Here is a 21,627-nt window from a genome sequence, read left to right as displayed (position 1 = left end):
CCTCGGGGAAGGGCCTTCAAATAACGTCCTGAGGCCATCCCAACGGCGAGCGGCATAATCCCCGTTTTGGAGGGGGTGGAGCATCTGGAAACAGGCATCGCCTGGAAACAGGGATTCTCCGTCCGATCGCCGATTACAATAGCGGCATCGGGCAACGGGGAATCCCGCCCTGGAACGCGGTTTCCCTCTCCACAAACGCTGCCAGACCTGCTGAGGGCATCCAGCATTCTCGGATTTTATTGCAGATCTCCAGCTTTGAAGTATTGATCTCGGTTTGTAGAACATCCCAGAAAACGGGAAACAAGATAGGGAGGTGGAAACATTTCAGCTGGAAAATTCTTCCGCTTTTTATTTTGCCATAAAATATAACTCTGATTGATATGACAATCGCTGAAAATCTGAGCTTCTTTGTAAAAAAGATGCAAAAGTTCAAAGTCACTGAATTGTTCGAGTTTCTCTTCCGATAGATTGTTGCTGGAATTGTTGATGCTTCTAAAATATTCATTGATATTAATAAAGAAGAATATCAGGACAGTAAATGTAGAATTTAGTGCTGGGAAGGATCCCAATCATACTCTCCAGTGATATTCAGTACCCTCTTCAGAACATTGGTTACTTGATGACAATTTGAATTGGGTAGAAGATGTGGAGCAGTTCCTCAGGAAGATTCAGCAGTTTGGTTATCAAAATCAGTTGGAATTTCTCTATTCTTATTGGAGAGAATTCATTGCGGGAATATTCTGGTCCATCTCCAGGTCGAATCAATGACGTGAACCTAGCATTACAAAGGACACAAACAATAACACCCATGTGTATATAATCCCTTTTGTATTGATAAATAGTGCAGAACGCTTCACTGAAATATCATCAACTAAACAGAGAGGAAGTCAAAGCGAGTGATAAAGGTGGTACAGGAACACAGAGACCCTGGAGTGTAGATATACAAACCCTTTGTGACAAGATGAGAAAGCGTTTAAATAGTAAACAGGATCCTTTTCTTTACAAATAGAGGTAAAATACAAAAGCAAAGAGGTTCAGCTGAAGCTTTATTTAAAATACATCCTGGTTCGGCACGAGCTGCGGTATTGGGATCAACTTTCGCTCTCAAGTCGGGAGCAGAGAATTGGAAAAATTCCCGACTCCACAAGCTCGGCTTGGGAGAAAACGTCCTTCACATCCCTCACATTATCACCCCCCCAACACGCCATTCATGTCCATCGCGTGCCCTTCCCCATGGCCCTTCATATACTCCACACCAACCAATGTCCCTCTACCTACACGCACCTCATGGCCCTTTATTGCCCCTATTGCAAGCAATGAACCTTCAACAACCCCCCATTCCATTTGACACCTGCATGCCAACACATGCTAACTCATGCCTGCCACCCTTTACCTTAATGCCCTCCATGCCAACTCACCCAGTATCCACCACATGCAGATCTCAGGGTCCATAGTGAGATAAAATAAAATCAAGTTCGAATTGTCTATTGGTAATTTAACTATTTAAAATAAATATTCAGTGATTAAAAACCCATTCAATGCATTTAGATAATTTCAACCACTAATACCTTATAAAATCAAACATTTCATTCAAGCATTTCATACCCCATGTCAACAGGCATCTCAATGCATTTTATTACGATCCAGGATCAGACCCCAACAATGTCTAAAATACTGAACAGAAACCCCAATATTTTATTTTAATTCTCTAATACTGTTAGGAAAGGAAATGTCACTTTAGGAGTGATTTCAAGAAAAATAGGGAGGTGATATATTAAAAATAACTTTATTACTAACGCAGTGCATTAGCCCAAGCTTTTTATGATGCCTTAATTACACCCAGCTCCCAAAATATACTTGCCTTTTGAACCAGGGTTCTTTTGAAACATGACTGCAGCAGTCTCACACACACTAACTCAGATCTTTAACCCTTACTGCACCTATAATGTAATATGTCTGAAATTCCTGCATTCCTGACACTTCCCCCACTTAAAAAAAAGGAACATGGTATAGAAACAGATGGCTTCATTTTCCCAAAACCTTTTAACTCTAAAAAATTCTCATTACTGAACATAGCTAATACTCTATAAGATACATATCACATTACATTTAAACATGGAAACTTAAAAATGAGTATCGTCCATTTCAGTCTCTCTTTTCTACCTTTGAACGTTCCAGCGTTCTCACATTTCACAGTCGTGATAAAGCATCTGCAATGAAGTTTTCTCTTCCTGCTACATGCATAATTTTTAAGTTAAATGGTTGTAACAATAAACTCCATCAAAAAGTCTTGCATTTCGAGCGTTAATTATGGTCTGTATATACAGTTGTCTCTGATGAATTGTCAGCAACATAAATGTGAAAATGTCTCCTCTTTGATAGTCGAACACTTTTTTTGATAAATAGTTTCCAAGAAAAATAACCAACAGGCCTTTCAATTATTTTGTTGTCTTCCTGTAACAGTGCAGCACCAACACCTACATTGCTCGCATCAATTGCCATCCTACATTTCTTGGCATTAGGTGTGATTAACACTGGTGTGAGGGCAGCACGGTGGCGCAGTGGTTAGCACTGCTGCCTCACGGTGCTGAGGACCCAGGTTCGATCCCGGCCGGAGTCACTGCTGCCCCACGACGCTGAGGACCCAGGTTCGATCCCGGCTGCGGGTAACTGTCTGTGTGGAGTTTGCACATTCTCCCCGTGTCTGCGTGGGTCTCACAGCCACAATTCAAAGGTTGTGCAGGGTAATTGAATTGGCCACGCTAGGGGCTGGTTTAGCACAGTGGACGAAACAGCTGGCTTGTAATGCAGAACAAGGCCAGCAGCCCGGTTGTATCCCCATTCCAGCCTCCCCGAACAGGCGCCGGAATGTGGCGACTAGGGGCTTTTCACAGTAACTTCATTGAAGTCTACTTGTGACAATAAGCAATTATTATTATTAAATTGCCCCTTAATTGGAAAAATTAAAAAAGAAATGCTGGTGCGGGGGAGAACACAGTTTTCAGATTATTGAATGCTTCCTGACATTCTGATCGTCACTGAAATTTCCGGTGCTTTTTCAGAATTTCAGTCAGTGAAGCAACCAAACTGTTAAAATGTGGCACGGATTACCAGCATAAACCACCTTGCTGATGGTATTGGAAACTTACCAATAGCTTTCATTTTCACATTCAAAGAACTAAGAAGAAGAAAGAAAAGTATAGCACAGCAACAGGCCCTTCAGCCCTCCAAGCCTGTACCAGTGCACAAAGGGCCACCTGACCATGTCCAATTGTGCGGCTTAAGAATGTGACGAGCTTTTGCAAATTCACTTTTAGCTAAATGTACCACCAATCCAGCCTTGTGCAGTCGATCGAGTAATTCCTTTAAATGTTTCCAATGCTCCTTCCATGTTTCACTGAATACCACCAAATCGTCAATGGAGACGGCACAACTCTTTAGTCCAGAAATGACCTTGTTGCGCAGGTCAAAGAGACACAGCCTGAGTGAGACACATCCAGAGTGGGAATTTGGAACTTGGTAATTTGGTGCAGTGAGGTAATTCGGTGCAGAGTGGGAGACGGTGCTTTTTCCTTACTGTTTTGTTCTCTCTCTTTCTTCCGGCGTGTAACTTACAATCAGCAGGGAGAGAACCTGAGAGCATCTGAGACCCTCAGAAGGTAAGTAAGTGATCTTTAGTCATTTTTACTGTTATTTCCTTTACAAATTGTGTGTGTGGGGGTGGGGGGGGGGGGGGTGGGGGGGTGGGGGGGGGGGGGAGGACTGAAGTGACAGAAAAGCTGTGACCTGAGTGGCTGGTTGGGAATCTACACTAAATTTAAAAAATTAAGCATTGGTAACTAATTAAACATAATTACTTAATTATAATTTAGAGGGGTATCTAAGCCAGAGATCGGAGAGTACTATATTTAGCTTTTGCATTTATAATTGAAATCTAGTGCTAGGAAACAGATAGCTAACAGTAACTTTTTTTTTTAACGTTTAAATTTAATTTACTAATTAATTGACGCAATGTCAGTTAGAGGGGTGGAGTGCTCTGACTGTGAGATGTGGCAGGTCCGGGAGGCTTCCAGCGTCCCGGATGGCTTCATCTGCAGGAAGTGCACCCAACTGGAGCTCCTCACAGACCGCATGGTTCGGTTGGAGCGGCAGTTGGATGCACTTAGGAACATGCAGGTGGCGGAAAGCGTCATCGATAGCAGTTATATAAATGTGGTCACACCCAAGGTGCAGGCAGAGAAATGGGTGACCACCAGAAAGGGCAGGCAGTCAGTGCAGGAATCCCCTGTGGTTGTCCCCCTCTCGAACAGGTATACCCCTTTGGATACTGTCGGGGGGGATAGCCTATCAGGAGAAAACAGGAGCAGCCAGAGCAGTGGCACCACGGCTGGCTCTGATGTTCAGAAGGGAGGGTCAAAGCGCAGAAGAGCAATAGTCATAGGGGACTCTATAGTCAGGGGCACAGATAGGTGCTTCTGTGGACGTGAAAGAGACTCCAGGATGGTATGTTGCCTCCCTGGTGCCAGGGTCCAGGATGTCTCCGAACGGGTAGAGGGCATCCTGAAGGGGGAGGGCAAGCAGGCAGAGGTTGTTGTACATATTGGTACTAACGACATAGGCAGGAATGGGCATGAGGTCCTGCAGCAGGAGTTCAGGGAGCTAGGCAGAAAGTTAAAAGACAGGACCTCGAGGGTTGTAATCTCGGGATTACTCCCTGTGCCACGTGCCAGTGAGGCTAGAAATAGGAAGATAGAGCAGCTAAACACGTGGCGAAACAGCTGGTGTAGGAGGGAGGGTTTCCGTTATCTGGACCACTGGGAGCTCTTCTGGGGCAGGTGTGACCTGTATAAGAAGGACGGGTTGCATCTAAACCGGAGAGGCATAAATATCCTGGCCGCGAGGTTTGCTAGTGTCACACGGGAGGGTTTAAACTAGTATGGCAGGGGGGTGGGCACGGGAGCAATAGGTCAGAAGGTGAAAGAATTGAGTGAGAACTAGGGAATAGGGCCAGTATGGCTCTGAGGCAGAGCAGACAGGGTGAAGTTGCTGAACACAGCGGGTCTGATGGCCTTAAGTGCATATGTTTTAATGCAAGGAGTATTACGGGTAAGGCAGATGAACTTAGAGCTTGGATTAGTACTTGGAACTATGATGTTGTTGCCATTACAGACACCTGGTTGATGGAAGGGCAGGATTGGCAGCTAAACGTTCCAGGATTTAGATGTTTCAGGCGGGATAGAGGGGGATGTAAAAGGGGAGGTGGACTTGCGCTACTTGTTCGGGAGAATATCACAGCTGTACTACGGGAGGGCACCTCAGAGGGCAGTGAGGCTGTATGGGTAGAGATCAGGAATAAGAAGGGTGCAGTCACAATGTTGGGGGTTTACTACAGGCCTCCCAACAGCCAGCGGGAGATAGAGGAGCAGATAGGTCGACAGATTTTGGAAAAGAGTAAAAACAACAGGGTTGTTGTGATGGGAGACTTCAACTTCCCCAATATTGACTGGGATTCACTTAGTGCCAGGGGCTTAGATGTGGCAGAGTTTGTAAGGATCATCCAGGAGGGCTTCTTAAAACAATATGTGGACAGTCCAACTCAGGAAGGGGCTGTACTGGACCTGGTACTGGGGAATGAGCCCGGCCAGGTGGTAGAAGTTTCAGTCGGGGAGCATTTCGGGAACAGTGACCACAATTCAGTAAGTTTTAAAATGCTGGTGGACAAGGATAAGAGTGGTCCTAGGGTGAATGTGCTAAATTGGGGGAAGGCTAATTATAACAATATGAGGCGTGAACTGAAGAATCTAGATTGGGGGCGGATGTTTGAGGGTAAATCAACATCTGACATGTGGGAGGCTTTCAAGTGTCAGTTGAAAGGAATTCTGGACCGGTATGTTCCTGTGAGGAAGAAGGATAAATACGGCAATTTTCAGGAACCTTGGATAACGAGAGATATTGTAGGCCTTGTCAAAAGGAAAAAGGAGGCATTTGTCAGGGCTAAAAGGCTGGGAACAGCCGAAGCCTGTGTGGAATATAAGGAAAGTAGGAAGGAACTTAAGCAAGGAGTCAGGAGGGCTAGAAGGGGTCACGAAAAGTCATTGACAAATAGGGTTAAGGAAAATCCCAAGGCTTTTTACATGCACATAAAAAGCAAGAGGGTAGCCAGGGAAAGGGTTGGCCCACTAAAGGATAGGCAAGGGAATCTATGTGTGGAGCCAGAGAAAATGGGCGAGGTACTAAATGAATACTTTGCATCAGTATTCACCAAAGAGAAGGAATTGGTCGATGTTGAGTCTGGAGAAGGGTGTATAGATAGCCTGGGTCACATTGAGATCCAAAAAGATGAGGTGTCTTGAAAAATATTAAGGTAGATAAGTCCCCAGGGCCTGATGGGATCTACCCCAGAATACTGAAGGAGGCTAGAGAGGAAATTGCTGAGACCTTGACAGAAATCTTTGGATCCATACTGTCTTCAGGTGATGTCCCGGAGGACTTGAGAATAGCCAATGTTGTTCCTCTGTTTAAGAAGGGTAGCAAGGATAATCCAGGGAACTACAGGCCGGTGAGCCTTACGTCAGTGGTAGGGAAATTACTGGAGAGAATTCTTCGAGACAGGATATACTCCCATTTGGAAGCAAATGGACGTATTAGTGAGAGGCAGCATGGTTTTGTGAAGGGGAGGTCGTGTCTCACTAACTTGACAGAGTTTTTCGAAGAGGTCACAAAGATGATTGATGCAGGTAGGGCAGTGGATGGTGTCTATATGGACTTCAGTAAGGCCTTTGACAAGGTCCCTCATGGTAGACTAGTACAAAAGGTGAAGTCACACGGGATCAGGGGTGAGCTGGCAAGGTGGATACAGAACTGGCAAGGTCATAGAAGGCAGATTGTATCAATGGAAGGATGCTTTTCTAAATGGAGGGCTGTGACCAGTGGTGTTCCGCAGGGATCAGTGCTGGGACCTTTGCTGTTTGTAGTATATATAAATGATTTGGAGGAAAATGTAACTGGTCCGATTAGTAAGTTTGCAGACGACACAAAGGTTGGTGGAATTGCGGAGAGCGATGAGGACTGTCAGAGGATACAGCAGGATTTAGATTGTTTAGAGACTTGGGCGGAGAGATGGCAGATGGAGTTTAATCCGGACAAATGTGAGGTAATGCATTTTGGAAGATCTCATGCTGGTAGGGAATATACAGTGAATGGTAGAACCCTCAAGAGTATTGAAAGTCAGAGAGATCTAGGTGTACAGGTCCACAGGTCACTGAAAGGGGCAACACAGGTGGAGAAGGTAGTCAAGAAGGCATACGGTATGCTTGCCTTCATTGGCCGGGGCATTGAGTATAAGAATTGGCAAGTCATGTTGCAGCTGTATAGAACCTTAGTTAGGCCACACTTGGAGTATAGTGTTCAATTCTGGTCGCCACACTACCAGAAGGATGTGGAGGCTTTAGAGAGGGTGCAGAAGAGATTTGCCAGAATGTTGCCTGGTCTGGAGGGCATTAGCTATGAGGAGCGGTTGAATAAACTCGGTTTGTTCTCACTGGAACGACGGAGGTTGAGGGGCAACCTGATAGAGGTATACAAAATTATGAGGGGCATAGACAGAGTGGATAGTCAGAGGCTTTTCCCCAGGGTAGAGGGGTCAATTACTAGGGGGCATAGGTTCAAGGTGCGAGGGGCAAGGTTTAGAATAGATGTACGAGGCAAGGTTTTTACAGAGGGTAGTGGGTGCCTGGAACTCGCTACCGGAGGAGGTGGTGGAAGCAGGGACGATGGTGACATTTGAAAATGAAAAATGAAAATCGCTTATTGTCACAAGTAGGCTTCAATAAAGTTACTGTGAAAAGCCCCTAGTCGCCACATTCTGGCGCCTTTTCGGGGAGGCTGTTACGGGAATTGAACCGTACTGCTGGCCTGCCTTGGTCTGCTTTCAAAGCCAGCGAATTAGCCCTGTGCTAAACAGTCGTGCTAAACGTGCTAAATCTAAGGGGCAGCTTGACAAATACATGAATAGGATGGGAATAGAGGGATACGGACCCAGGAAGTGTAGAAGATTGTAGTTTAGTCGGGCAGCATGCTCGGCACGGGCTTGGAGGGCCGAAGGGCCTGTTCCTGTGCTGTACTTTTCTTTATTCCTTGTTCTTTGGTTAATCTTTGGAATGTTGCTGCCTCATTCTTCATTCCACAAAGAAGATAACTTTCACTTGATACAGACCATTAGGCATCACAAAAGCCAAACTGTCCTTTGCCCTGTCTGATAAGGGTATTTATCAGTATTCTTTAAGTTAGTCAAGTTGGGTAATAAAATTTGCTTGTTCCACCTTTTCAACACAGTCTTCTGAATGAAGAATGGAGTACAAATCTGACTTCATAACTGCGTTGACCTTTTTATGGGCCATATACAATTGTTGTGTTCCATCCGGTTTTGGTACCATCACAATAGGTGAGCTCCAATCGCTGCAACTGACTTTGATGATATCATTCTTAAGCATGCTGTCAATCTCCTTTTGTACCTTTGTTAACTTTAGTGGATTGAACCTGTTTGGATGTTGTTTAATGGGGATACCATTTCCTGCACCTACATCATGTATAATTACTTCTGTAGATTCCAATTTGTTCCCACATACAGCTATATGTGACTGTAATCACTCTTTTAGGTCATTTTGATTTTCCTTTGGAAGGTAAATCAGTAATTTATCCCAATTTCTTATTGCTTCCGCATTGGGCAATCTAATTTTAGGAATGTCAAATTCAGAATCATCCAGATTTATCTCTTCTCACTGATTTACAATAATAACACCTCTTCCCTCATTCCTTCTGTATCAAAATACCTTTTGAGCATATTAACGTGACACACTCAGCTTTCCTTCTATCTGGCATTCTTATCAAATAATTCACCTCAATCGATTTCCTTTCATTTTGAGAAGGACTATTAAATCTTGCTTTTACTGGTTCACCTACTATTGATAACAAGACCAATACTTTCTCCCCACTAACAAAAATACAAATTTGTGATTTCTTATCCACCTCTTTTTTCGTCACATGTTGGTTAACTCCTCTACAACCCTCTTAGCTTTAATGTTTCTTATTGGAATGGCCTCTGAAAATCTAGTAGACACATCCACTGTGGTCAACAAACATTGATTCCCACCTTTTGTTTTATGCTGGGGTCCCACATAATCAATTAGGACCCTAATAAAAGGTTCCTCAAATGCTGGAATGGGTATTAGAAGTGCTGGTTTGATTAGCGCCTGAGGTTTCCCTATTACCTGACATGTTTGACACATAAGGCAAAATTCCACTACAGGCCAATAAATATTTATCATACGTTCTGTTTTCACGTATGGACCGATCTGCCTGGACTGTACGCAGAACACTTTTCACTGTACCTTGGTACGTGTGACAATAAATCTCAATCTAAAATAGTTCTGTGTTTTTGCTTGAGTTTTCCTCACTCCTCAATGACTGCCTACTGGCTGCTCATGTACTACCCAAAACACCTCCTTGCTATAACCCACCGGCAATACCAATTGATGAACAGTTAGACTGTTAAATGGGGAAGCTGGGTATAGAGGGATATGGGCCAAATGTGGGCACTTGGGACTAACTTAGTGGTAAAAACTGGGCAGCATGGACAAGCTGGGCCGAAGGGCCTGTTTCCATGCTGTAAACCTCGGTGACTCTGTGACTATGACTCTATAGTTATATCTATAACTTCTGCCCATTTGTCATCTGCCTGAATATGTAAAAATCTCCATTCTCTCATTAATACATTATTTCTAATGAGTCAATGAGACAACACTATGGTAAACACACATTCTATTTTTAAATATGCTTTCTGAAACAATTGCTTTATCTCAGAATCTTTCTGCTGTAATTCAAACAACTTTCCTAAAATAACGATAACCGCTGCACCCATTACCTGCTCTTGTTCTTTATCAACCTTCTAATCAAACATGGTTGGAGATAGATCATAGAATTTAGAGTGTAGAAGGAGGCCATTCAGCCCATTGAGTGACCACCGGCCCATGGAACGATCACCCTATCTAAGACCACATCTCCAACCTCTCCCCGTAACCTAGTAACCCCATCTAACCTCGGGGCAGTTTATCATGGCCAATCCACCTAACCTGTACATCTTTGGACTGTGGGAGGAAACCGGAGCACCCGGAGGAAACCCACGCACACACGGGGAGAACGTGCAGACTCCGCACAGACAGTGACCCAAGCCGGGAATCGAACCAGGGACCCTGGAGCTGTGAAGCAACTGTGCTAATCACTGTGCTACCGTGCCGTCCAACTGAGTGGTGTGTCTCAGGGGTCTGTGCTGTGACCACAACTTTTCACAATATACATTAATGATCTGGAAGAAGGAACTGAAGGCACTATTGCTAAGTTTGCAAATGATACAAAGATCTGTAGAGGGGTAGGTGGTATTAAGGAAGCAGGGGGGCTGCAGAAGGACTTGGACAGGCTAGGAGTGTGGGCAAAGAAGTAGCAGATGGAATACAATGTGGAAAAATGTGAGGTTATGCATTTTAGAAGGAGAAATAGAGACATAGACTATTTTCTAAATGGGGAAATACCTAGGAAATCGAAAGCACAAAGCTGACTTGGGAGTCCTTGTTCACCATTCTCTTGAGGTTACCGTGCAGGTTAGATACATAGATACATAGAAGATAGGAGCAGGAGGCGGCCTTTTGGCCCTTCGAGCCTGCTCCGCCATTCATCACCATCATGGCTGATCATCCAACTCAATAGCCTAATCCTGCTTTCTCCCCATAGCCTTTGATCCCATTCTCCCCAAGTGCTATATCCAGCCGCCTCTTGAATATATTCAAAGTTTTAGCATCAACTACTTCCTGTGGTAATGAATTCCACAGGCTCACTCTCTGGGTGAAGAAATGTCTCCTTATCTCTGTCCAAAATGGTTCACCCTGAATCCTCAGACTGTGACCCCTGGTTCTGGACACACCCATCATTGGTAACGTCTTCCCTGCATCTACCCTGTCCAGTCCTGTTAGAATTTTATAGTCTCTCTGAGATCCCCCTCATTCTTCTGAACTCCAGCGAGAACAATCCCAACCGAGTCAATCTCTCCTCATATGACAGTCCCGCCATCCCTGGATTCAGTCTGGTAAACCTTCGCTGCACTCCCTCGAGAGCAAGAACATCCTTCCTCAGAGAAGGAGACCAAAACTGCCCACAATACTCCAGGTGTGGCCTCACCAAGGCCCTGTACAACTGCAGCAACACATCCCTGCTTCTATACTCGAAACCTCTCGCAATGAAGGCCAACATTCCATTAGCCTTCTTTACCGCCTGCTGCACCTGCATGCTTACCTTCAGCGACTGGTGCACAAGGACACCCAGGTCCCGCTGCACACTCCCCTCTCCCAATTTACAACCATTCAGGTAGTAATCTGCCTTCCTGTTTTTGCTTCCAAAATTAATACCCTCACATTTCTCCAAATTATACTGCATCTGCCATTGGTTTACCCACTCGCCCAACCTGTCCAGATCTTGCTGTAGGTTAGACATAGAACATAGAACGATCCAGCGCAGTACAGGCCCTTCGGCCCACGATGTTGCACCGAAACAAAAGCCATCTAACCTACACTATGCCATTATCATCCATATGTTTATCCAATAAACTTTTAAATGCCCTCAATGTTGGCGAGTTCACTACTGTTGCAGGTAGGGCATTCCACGGCCTCACCACTCTTTGCGTAAAGAACCTACCTCTGACCTCTGTCCTATATCTATTACCCCTCAGTTTAAAGCTATGTCCCCTCGTGCCAGCCATTTCCATCCACGGGAGAAGGCTCTCACTGTCCACCCTATCTAACCCCCTGATCATTTTGTATGCCTCTATTAAGTCTCCTCTTAACCTTCTTCTCTCCAACGAAAACAACCTCAAGTCCATCAGCCTTTCCTCATAAGATTTTCCCTCCATACCAGGCAACATCCTGGTAAATCTCCTCTGCACCCTCTCCAAAGCCTCCACGTCCTTCCGATAATGCGGTGATCAGAACTGTACGCAATACTCCAAATGAGGCCGTACCAGAGTTTTGTACAGCTGCAACATGACCTCATGACTCCGGAACTCAATCCCTCTACCAATAAAGGCCAAGACTCCATAGGCCTTCTTCACAACCCTATCAACCTGGGTGGCAACTTTCAGGGATCTATGTACATGGACACCTAGATCCCTCTGCTCATCCACACTTCCAAGAACTTTACCATTAGCCAAATATTCTGCATTCCTCTTATTCCTTCCAAAGTGAATCACCTCACACTTCTCTACATTAAACTCCATTTGCCACCTCTCAGCCCAGCTCTGGAGCTTATCTATGTCCCTATGTAACCTGCTATTCCTTCCACACTGTCGACAACACCACCGACATTAGTGTCGTCTGCAAATTTACTCACCCACCCTTCTGCGCCCTCCTCTAGGTCATTGATAAAAATGACAAACAGCAACGGCCCCAGAACAGATCCTTGTGGTACTCCACTTGTAACTGAACTCCATTCTGAACATTTCCCATCAACCACCACCCTCTGTCTTCTTTCAGCTAGCCAATTTCTGATCCACGTCTCTAAATCACCCTCAATCCCCAGCCTCCGTATTTTCTGCAATAGCCTACCATGGGGAACCTTATCAAACGCTTTACTGAAATCCATATACACCACATCAACTGCTCTACCCTCATCTACCTGTTCAGTCACCTTCTCAAAGAACTCGATAAGGTTTGTGAGGCATGACCTACCCTTCACAAAGCCATGCTGACTATCCCTGATCATATTATTCCTATCTAGATGATTATAAATCTTGTCTCTTATAATCCCCTCCAAGACTTTACCCACTACAGACGTGAGGCTCACCGGTCTATAGTTGCCGGGGTTGTCTCTGCTCCCCTTTTTGAACAAAGGGACCACATTTGCTATGTCTATCCAATGACCATTTGAATGTCCTTAGTGTTGGCGAGCCCACTACTGTTGCAGGCAGGGCATTCCACACCCTAACTACTCTCTGAGTAAAGAACCTACCTCTGACATCTGTCTTATATCTATCTCCCCTCAATTTAAAGCTATGTCCCCTCGTGCTAGACATCACCATCCGAGGAAAAAGGCTCTCACTGTCCACCCTATCTAATCCTCTGATCATCTTGTATGCCTCAATTAAGTCACCTCTTAACCTTCTTCTCTCTAACGAAAACAGCCTCAGGTCCCTCAGCCTTTCCTCATAAGATCTTCCCTCCATACCAGGCAACATCCTGGTAAATCTCCTCTGCACCCTTTCCAATGCTTCCACATCCTTCCTGTATTGCGGCGACCAGAATTGCACGCAATACTCCAAATGCAGCCGCACCAGAGTTTTGTACAGCTGCAACATGACCTCATGGCTCCGAAACTCAATCCCTCTACCAATAAAAGCTAACACACCGTACGCCTTCTTAACAACCCTCTCAACCTGGGTGGCAACTTTCAAGGATCTATGTACATGGACACCGAGATCTCTTGGCTCATCCACACTGCCAAGAATCTTACCATTAGCCCAGTACTCTGTCTTCCTGTTATTCCTTCCAAAATGAATCTGTGGGCAGCATGGTAGCGTTGTGGATAGCACAATCGCTTCACAGCTCCAGGGTCCCAGGTTCGATTCCCGGCTGGGTCACTGTCTGTGTGGAGTCTGCACGTTCTCCCCGTGTCTGCGTGGGTTTCCTCCGGGTGCTCCGGTTTCCTCCCACAGTCCAAAGATGTGCAGGTTAGGTGGATTGGCCATGATCAATTGCCCTTAGTGTCCAAAATTGCCCTTAGTGTTGGGTGGGGTTACTGGGTTATGGGATAAGGTGGAGGTGTGGACCTTGGGTAGGGTGCTCGTTCCAAGAGCCAGTGCAGACTCGATGGGACGAATGGCCTCCTTCTGCACTGTAAATTCTGTGAATAATTGTTCTATGAATCACCTCACACTTTTCTGCATTAAACTCCATTTGCCACCTCTCAGCCCAGCACTGCAGCTTATCTATGTCCCTCTGTCACTTGTAACATCCTTCCGCACTGTCCACAACTCCACCGACTTTAGTGTCATCTGCAAATTTACTCACCCATCCTTCTACGCCCTCCTCCAGGTCATTTATAAAAATGACAAACAGCAGTGGCCCCAAAACTGATCCTTGTGGTACACCACTAGTAACTGGACTCCAGTCTGAACATTTCCCATCAACCACCACCCTTTGTCTTCTTCCAGCTAGCCAATTTCTGATCCAAACTGCTCAATCTCCCTGAATCCCATGCTTCCGTATTTTCTGCAGTAGCCTACCGTGGGGAACCTTATCAAACCCCCGTTAGTTTCGGGAGTTCAGTGCCGGGAGCGGCCACAGGGAGCAAGTGCTGCTGGGAGAGGTAAGTGCTGTTTAAAAAGTTCCTTACCTTGCAGGTCAGCCGTTAGTTTCGGGAGTTCAGTTCCGGGAGCAGGCCTATTGGCTGACTGTAAATCAGGAAGGATACAAAAGGTGTGGCTGAAGTGCCTTTAGAAAAGGAGTGCTGGAAGCAAACAGAGTGTATCTGAGTTTGAGTAAGGCTGAGTTCGGGTAAGAGGTGAGTGAGGGCTGTGTTTTTTGGAGTTTGGTGTTTGGGGTTGAGTTTCCAAAAAAAGAATTTAAAAAAAAAATTAACTAGTTAAGGGAATTTGGTGCTCATCTTAAGGAGGTGCAGAGAAGCAGAGCTGTGAGGGAGTCTCGGGAGCAATTACATCACAGCCAGCAGGTAAGTGATTGGCTTGTGACTGGTAAGTGATTTTTCTTTTCTCTCTTTGACTTTCTCTTAGCTGTGTCGTGTAGTTCAAATTTAACTTCAGGTTTAAGTCATGGCAGGAGAGCTCAGACCCGTGTCATGCTCCTCTTGTGAGATGTGGCAATTCAGGGACCCTTCTGGTGTCCCTGACTCTTTCATCTGCAAGAAGTGTGTCCAATTGCAGCTCCTGTTAGACCGCTTGACGGCTCTGGAGCTGCGGATGGACTCACTTTGGAGCATCCGCGATGCTGAGGAAGTTGTGGATAGCACATTCAGTGAGTTGGTCACACCGCAGATTAAAATTACTGAGGCAGATAGGGAATGGGTGACCAACAGACAGAGGAAGAGTAGGAAGGCAGTGCAGGGATCCCCTGCGGTCATCTCCCTCCAAAACAGATTTACCGTTTTGGAAACTGTTGGTGGAGATGGCTCACCAGGGGAAGGTGGCAGCAGCCAGGTTCATGGCACCGTGGCTGGCTCTGCTGCACAGAAGGGCGGGAAAAAGAGTGGCAGAGCTATAGTGATAGGGGACTCAATTGTAAGGGGAATAGACAGGCGTTTCTGCGGACGCAAATGAGAATCCAGGTTGGTATGTTGCCTCCCTGGTGCAAGGGTCAAGGATGTCTCGGAGCGGCTGCAGGGCATTCTGGAAGGAGAGGGTGAACAGCCAGCTGTCGTGGTGTATATAGGCACCAACGATATAGGTAAAAAACGGGATGAGGTCCTACAAGCTGAATTTAGGGAGTTAGGAATTAAACTAAAAAGTAGGACCTCAAAGGTAGTAATCTCAGGATTGCTACCAGTGCCACGTGATAGTCAGAGTAGGAATGACAGGATAGCTAGGATGAATACGTGGCTTGAGAGATGGTGCAAGAGGGAGGGTTTCAAATTCCTGGGACATTGGAACCGGTTCTGGAGGAGGTGGGACCTGTACAAATCGGACGGTCTGCATCTGAGTGGCACCGGAACCAATGTTCTCGGGGGTGTGTTTGCTAGTGCAGTTGGGGAGGGTTTAAACTAATGTGGCAGGGGGATGGGAACCGATGTAGGAAGTCAGTGGGGACGGAAACAAAAGGCAGGAAGGGAGAGTGTGTAAAGCATGACCAGAGAAAGCAGGGAAGAGAGCAAGGAAAGTCTACATTAAACTGCATTTATTTCAATGCAAGGGGCCTGACAGGCAAAGCGGATGAACTCAGGGCATGGATGGGCACATGGGACTGGGATATTATAGCTATGACTGAAACATGGCTAAGGGAGGGGCAGGACTGGCAGCTCAATGTTCCGGGGTACAGATGCTATAGAAAGGATAGAACAGGAGGCAAGAGAGGAGGGGGAGTGGCGTTTTTGATTAGGGAGAACATCACGGCAGTACTTAGAGGGGATATATCCGAGGGTTCGCCCACTGAGTCTATATGGGTGGAACTGAAAAATAAGAAGGGAGAGATCACCTTGATAGGACTGTACTACAGGCCCCCAAATAGTCAGCAGGAAATTGAGGAGCAAATATGTAAGGAGATTACAGATAGCTGCAAGAATAATAGGGTGGTAGTAGTAGGGGACTTTAACTTGCCCAACATTGACTGGGACAGCCATAGCATTAGGGGCTTGGATGGAGGGAAATTTGTTGAGTGTATTCAGGAGGAATTTCTCATTCAGTATGTGGATGGACCGACTAGAGAGGGGGCAAAACTTGACCTCGTCTTGGGAAATAAGGAAGGGCAAGTGACAGAAGTGTTAGTGAGGGATCACTTTGGGACAAGTGACCATAACTCCATTAGTTTTAAGATAGCTATGGGGAATGATAGGTCTGGCCCAAGAGTTAAAATTCTTAATTGGGGCAAGGCCAATTTTGATGGTATCAGACAGGAACTTTCAGAGGTAGATTGGGGGAGACTGTTGGCAGGCAAAGGGACGGCTGGTAAATGGGAGGCTTTTAAAAATGTGTTAACCAGGGTTCAGGGTGAGCACATTCCCTTTAGAGTGAAGGGCAAGGCTGGTAGAAGTAGGGAACCCTGGATGACTTGAGATATTGAGACTCTGGTCAAAAAGAAGAAGGAGGCATATGACGTACATAAACAATTGGGATCAAGTGGATCCCTTGAAGAGTATAGAGATTGTCGAAATAGAGTTAAGAGGGAAATCAGGAGGGCAAAAAGGGGACATGAAATTGCTTTGGCAAATAATGGAAAGGAGAATCCAATGAGCTTCTACAGATACATAAAGGGAAAAAGAGTAACTAGGGACAGAATAGGACCTCTTAAGGATCAACAAGGACATCTATGTGCAGAGCCACAAGAGTTGGGTGAGATCCTGAATGAATATTTCTCATCGGGATTCACGGTGGAGAAAGGCATGGATGTTAGGAAACTAAGGGAAATAAATAGTGATGTCTTGAGAAGTGTGCATATTACAGAGGAGGAGGTGCTGGAAGTCTTAAAGCGCATCAAGGTAGATAAATCCCCGGGACCTGATGAAATGTATTCCAGGATGTTGTGGGAGGCTAGGGAGGAAATTGCGGGTCCCCTAACAGAGATATTTGAATCATCGGCAGCCACAGGTGAGGTGCCTGAAGATTGGAGAGTAGCGAATGTTGTGCCCTTGTTTAAGAAGGGCAGCAGGGAAAAGCCTGGGAACTACAGACCGGTGAGCCTAACGTCTGTAGTAGGTAAGTTGCTAGAAGGTATTCTGAGAGACAGGATCTACAAGCATTTAGAGAGGCAAGGACTGATTCGGGGCAGTCAGCATGGCTTTGTGCGTGGAAAATCATGTCTCACAAATTTGATTGAGTTTTTTGAGGGGGTGACCAAGAAGGTAGATGAGGGCAGTGCAGTAGACGTTGTCTACATGGACTTTAGCAAAGCCTTTGACAAGGTACCGCATGGTAGGTTGTTGCAGAAGATTAAAGCTCACGGGATCCAGGGTGAGGTTGCCAATTGGATTCAAAATTGGCTGGACGACAGAAGACAGAGGGTGGTTGTAGAGGGTTGTTTTTCAAACTGGAGGCCTGTGACCAGTGGTGTGCCTCAGGGATCGGTGCTGGGTCCACTGTTATTTGTGATTTATATTAATGATTTGGATGAGAATTTAGGAGGCATGGTTAGTAAGTTTGCAGATAACACCAAGATTGGTGGCACAGTGGATAGTGAAGAAGGTTATCTAGGATTGCAACGGGATCTTGATCAATTAGGCCAGTGGGCCGACGAATGGCAGATGGAGTTTAATTTAGATAAATGTGAGGTGATGCATTTTGGCAGATTGAATCAGGCCAGGACCTACTCAGTTAATTGTATGGCGTTGGGGAGAGTTATAGAACAAAGAGATCTAGGAGTACAGGTTCATAGCTCCTTGAAGGTGGAGTCGCAGGTGGACAGGGTGGTGAAGAAGGCATTCGGCATGCTTGGTTTCATTGGTCAGAACATTGAATACAGGAGTTGGGACGTCTTGTTGAAGTTGTACAGGACATTGGTACGGCCACACTTGGAATACTGTGTGCAGTTCTGGTCACCCTATTATAGAAAGGATATTATTAAACTAGAAAGAGTGCAGAAAAGATTTACTAGGATGTTACCGGGACTTGATGGTTTGAGTTATAAGGAGAGGCTGGATAGACTGGGACTTTTTTCCCTGGAGCGTAGGAGGCTTAGGGGTGATCTTATAGAGGTCTATAAAATAATGAGGGGCATAGATAAGGTAGATAGTCAACATCTTTTCCCAAAGGTAGGGGAGTCTAAAACTAGAGGGCATAGGTTTAAGGTGAGAGGGGAGAGATTCAGAAGGGCCCAGAGGGACAATTTCTTCACTCAGAGGGTAGTGAGTGTCTGGAATGGGCTGCCAGAGGTAGTAGAAGAAGTGGGTACAATTGTGTCTTTTAAAAAGCATTTAGATAGTTACATGGGTAAGATGGGTATAGAGGGTTATGGGCCAAGTGCGGGCAACTGGGACTAGCTTAATGGTAAAAACTGGGCGGCATGGACTGGTTGGGCCAAAGGGCCTGTTTCCATGCTGTAAACTTCTATGATTCTATGATTCTATGAAACGCTTTACTGAAATCCATATACACCACATCAACTGCTTTACCCTCATCCACCTGTTTGGTCACCTTCTCAAAGAACTCTATAAGGTTTGTAAGGCACGACCTACCCTTCACAAAACCGTGTTGACTATCTCTAATCAAATGATTCCTTTCCAGATGATTATACATCCGGTCACTTATAAACCTTTCCAAGATTTTGCCAACAACAGAAGTAAGGCTCACTGGTCTATAATTACCGGGGTTGTCTCTACTCCCCTTCTTGAACAAGGGGACAACATTTGCTATCCTCCAGTCTTCTGGCACTATTCCTGTAGACAAAGATGACTTAAAGATCAAAACCAAAGGCTCAGCAATCTCCTCCCTAGCTTCCCAGAGAATTCTAAGATAAATCCCATCCGACTCTGGGGACTTATCTATTTTCACACTTTCCAGAATTGTTAACACCTCCTCCTTATGAACCTCAAGCCCTTCTAGTCTGATAGCGTGAATCTCAGTATTCTCCTCGACAACATTGTCTTTTTCCTGTGTGAATACGGACAAAAAATATTCATTTAGCACCTCTCCTATCTCCTCGGACTCCAAGCACAACTTCCCACTACTGTCAGTAAGGTTTTCGGGCAATTTGGCCCTTTTTGGACTGTTCAAGAGTAAAATCCAGAGACTGGAACATAACCAAATTTCCCAGCAGGCTTGGCCTGCTGAGCTGGGTATGTGTATGGCTATTTCCAAAAAAAAAACCCCGGAGCTACAAGGAAGAAGGAGCCAGACAGCTAGATAAGATTAAACACAGACAAAGGGGCACGGGAATACACAGGGGCCTGCCTACAAGCAGGACAATGGGATGGTCATAGCCCCATGCAGATGTAAATGACTTTGCCTCCACCAGAGCAGAATCCAATCAACACCCCATCAACATAGCGAGGTGAGAATAGCAGCCATCTCCGGAGCAGATGGAAGACTTTGAAAATCTTCACAAGAGAGCTTAACCTTGTTATCTAAAAAAGCAGACAGTCTGGGCTCAGTATATTGCGCTGGAAAAGCCCGGAAAGATAAACGGTAGAGAAAACCAAGTTGGAGGCGGACCTAGGGGAGGTACTCCAATCTTGACAGAAGCCACCGGCAGGAACTCACTGGTCAGAGGGGGTGGAGCCCGCGCCAAACCCAAACTACCAAGTTGGAGGCGGACCTAGGGGAGGTATTCCCATCTTGGAAGGTCTGATTGACAGGAACCATGGTCGGAGGGGGCGGAGCCCGCGCCAAGCTCAAACTACCAAGTTGGAGGCGGACCTAGGGGAGGTACTCCCATCTTGACAGGTCCGACCGGCTCAAAGGGGGCAGGACCAGCGGGAACTTTAAACCTTACCGATTCAATGCAAAAGTGGCTGGCCGAACACAGGAAAAACCCAGGTAAATTGATTTGTGTTTTGTACCATTGCTAAAATTGTGTAACGATAAGATTTTACGTTGTGTCCGTTATAGTACTTCCTGAATAGACATAGTTTGTGTTAGAGCTTAAGGTTTTATTATATTTTCTTCTGTTTGATGATTTTGACCTGGGTTTTGCAATAAACCTCAATTTGCGATAATTGGAGTTGTTTAAATTCTTCAATCTCTCACCAGCGATCTCTGACCAAGTCATTGTTAAGATATTCCTCACCTTAATTCCGGGGTCGAGAATCTAGGGTCATCTTGAACGATTCGAACCCGTTCACTCAGGACAGGCTGCTGGTTAGGTAATAAACAGCAGTGTCCTATTCTCTCTCTTGGGAAAGCTACTCCAGCGAAGTAGGAACCGGGTGGGTGTTGCACCACCGGCAAGAGAGAGAATCACCTGGGCATTGGTGGGGGTCTGGATATCTGTGTGATATAAGCCTCAGGCTTCTGGTTAGGGATAAACGGCAGGCTTGATTCAGTGCTCTCTCCCGCGGAGGTGTCCCAGTGCGGCATCCCCTGGTCTCTGAAGTTTCAGTGCCAGCTGGAGGGAGACACACACAGATACTCAAACCCCAGATATCGGCCCAGTAGTGGAGTAGCAAAGATGGAACCCTCTACATGTCCTTGACTGGCCCTACTCTTACCCTAGTCATTCGTTTATTCCTGACATATCTATAGAAAGCTTTTGGGTTATCCTTGATCCTACCTGCCAAAGACTTCTCATGTCCCCCCCTGGCTCTTCTTAGCTCTCTCTTTAGGTCCTTCCTAGCTAACTTGTAACTCTCGAGCACCCCAACTGAACCTTCATGTCTCATCTTTACATAAGCCTCCTTCTTCCTCTTGACAAGTTTTTCGACTGCCTTAGTAAACCACGGTTCTCTTGCTCAACCACTTCCTCCCTGCCCGACAGGTACATACTTATCAAGGACATGCAGTAGCTGTTCCTTGAACAAGCTCCACATTTCCATTGTGCCCGTCCCCTGCAGTTTTCCTCTCCATCCGATGCATCCTAAGTCTTGCCTCATCGCATCATAATTGCCTTTCCCCCAGATATAACTCTTGCCCTGCGGTATATACCTATCCCTTTCCATCACTAAAGTAAACTTAATCGAATTGTGGTCACTATCACCAAAGTTCTCACCTACCTCCAAATCTAACACCTGTCCTGGTTCATTACCCAGTACCAAATCCAATATGGCCTCGCCTCTCGTTGGCCTATCTACATACTGTGTCAGGAAACCCTCCTGCACACATTGGACAAAAACGGACCCATCTAAAGTACTCGAACTATAGCGTTTCCAGTCAATATTTGGAAAGTTAAAGTTCCCCATAACAACTACCCTGTGCTTTCGCTCCGATCCAGA

At 45.7% G+C, this 21,627-nt stretch overlaps 1 long non-coding RNA gene across 1 annotated transcript in view; it reads right to left on the bottom strand.

The window, feature by feature from the left end:
• Positions 1 to 322: 322 nt before the first annotated feature.
• Positions 323 to 21,627, bottom strand: part of LOC140406497 (uncharacterized) — a 104,945-nt gene continuing 83,640 nt past the window's right edge. The window contains exon 2 of the long non-coding RNA XR_011939171.1: positions 323 to 775. This is a non-coding gene — a long non-coding RNA (uncharacterized lncRNA). The remainder of the gene's footprint in view (positions 776 to 21,627) is intronic.

The sequence above is a fragment of the Scyliorhinus torazame genome, unplaced genomic scaffold (assembly GCF_047496885.1).
Source record: "Scyliorhinus torazame isolate Kashiwa2021f unplaced genomic scaffold, sScyTor2.1 scaffold_575, whole genome shotgun sequence".
Taxonomy (NCBI): domain Eukaryota; kingdom Metazoa; phylum Chordata; class Chondrichthyes; order Carcharhiniformes; family Scyliorhinidae; genus Scyliorhinus; species Scyliorhinus torazame.
This window is presented reverse-complemented; position numbering and strand designations above follow the sequence as displayed.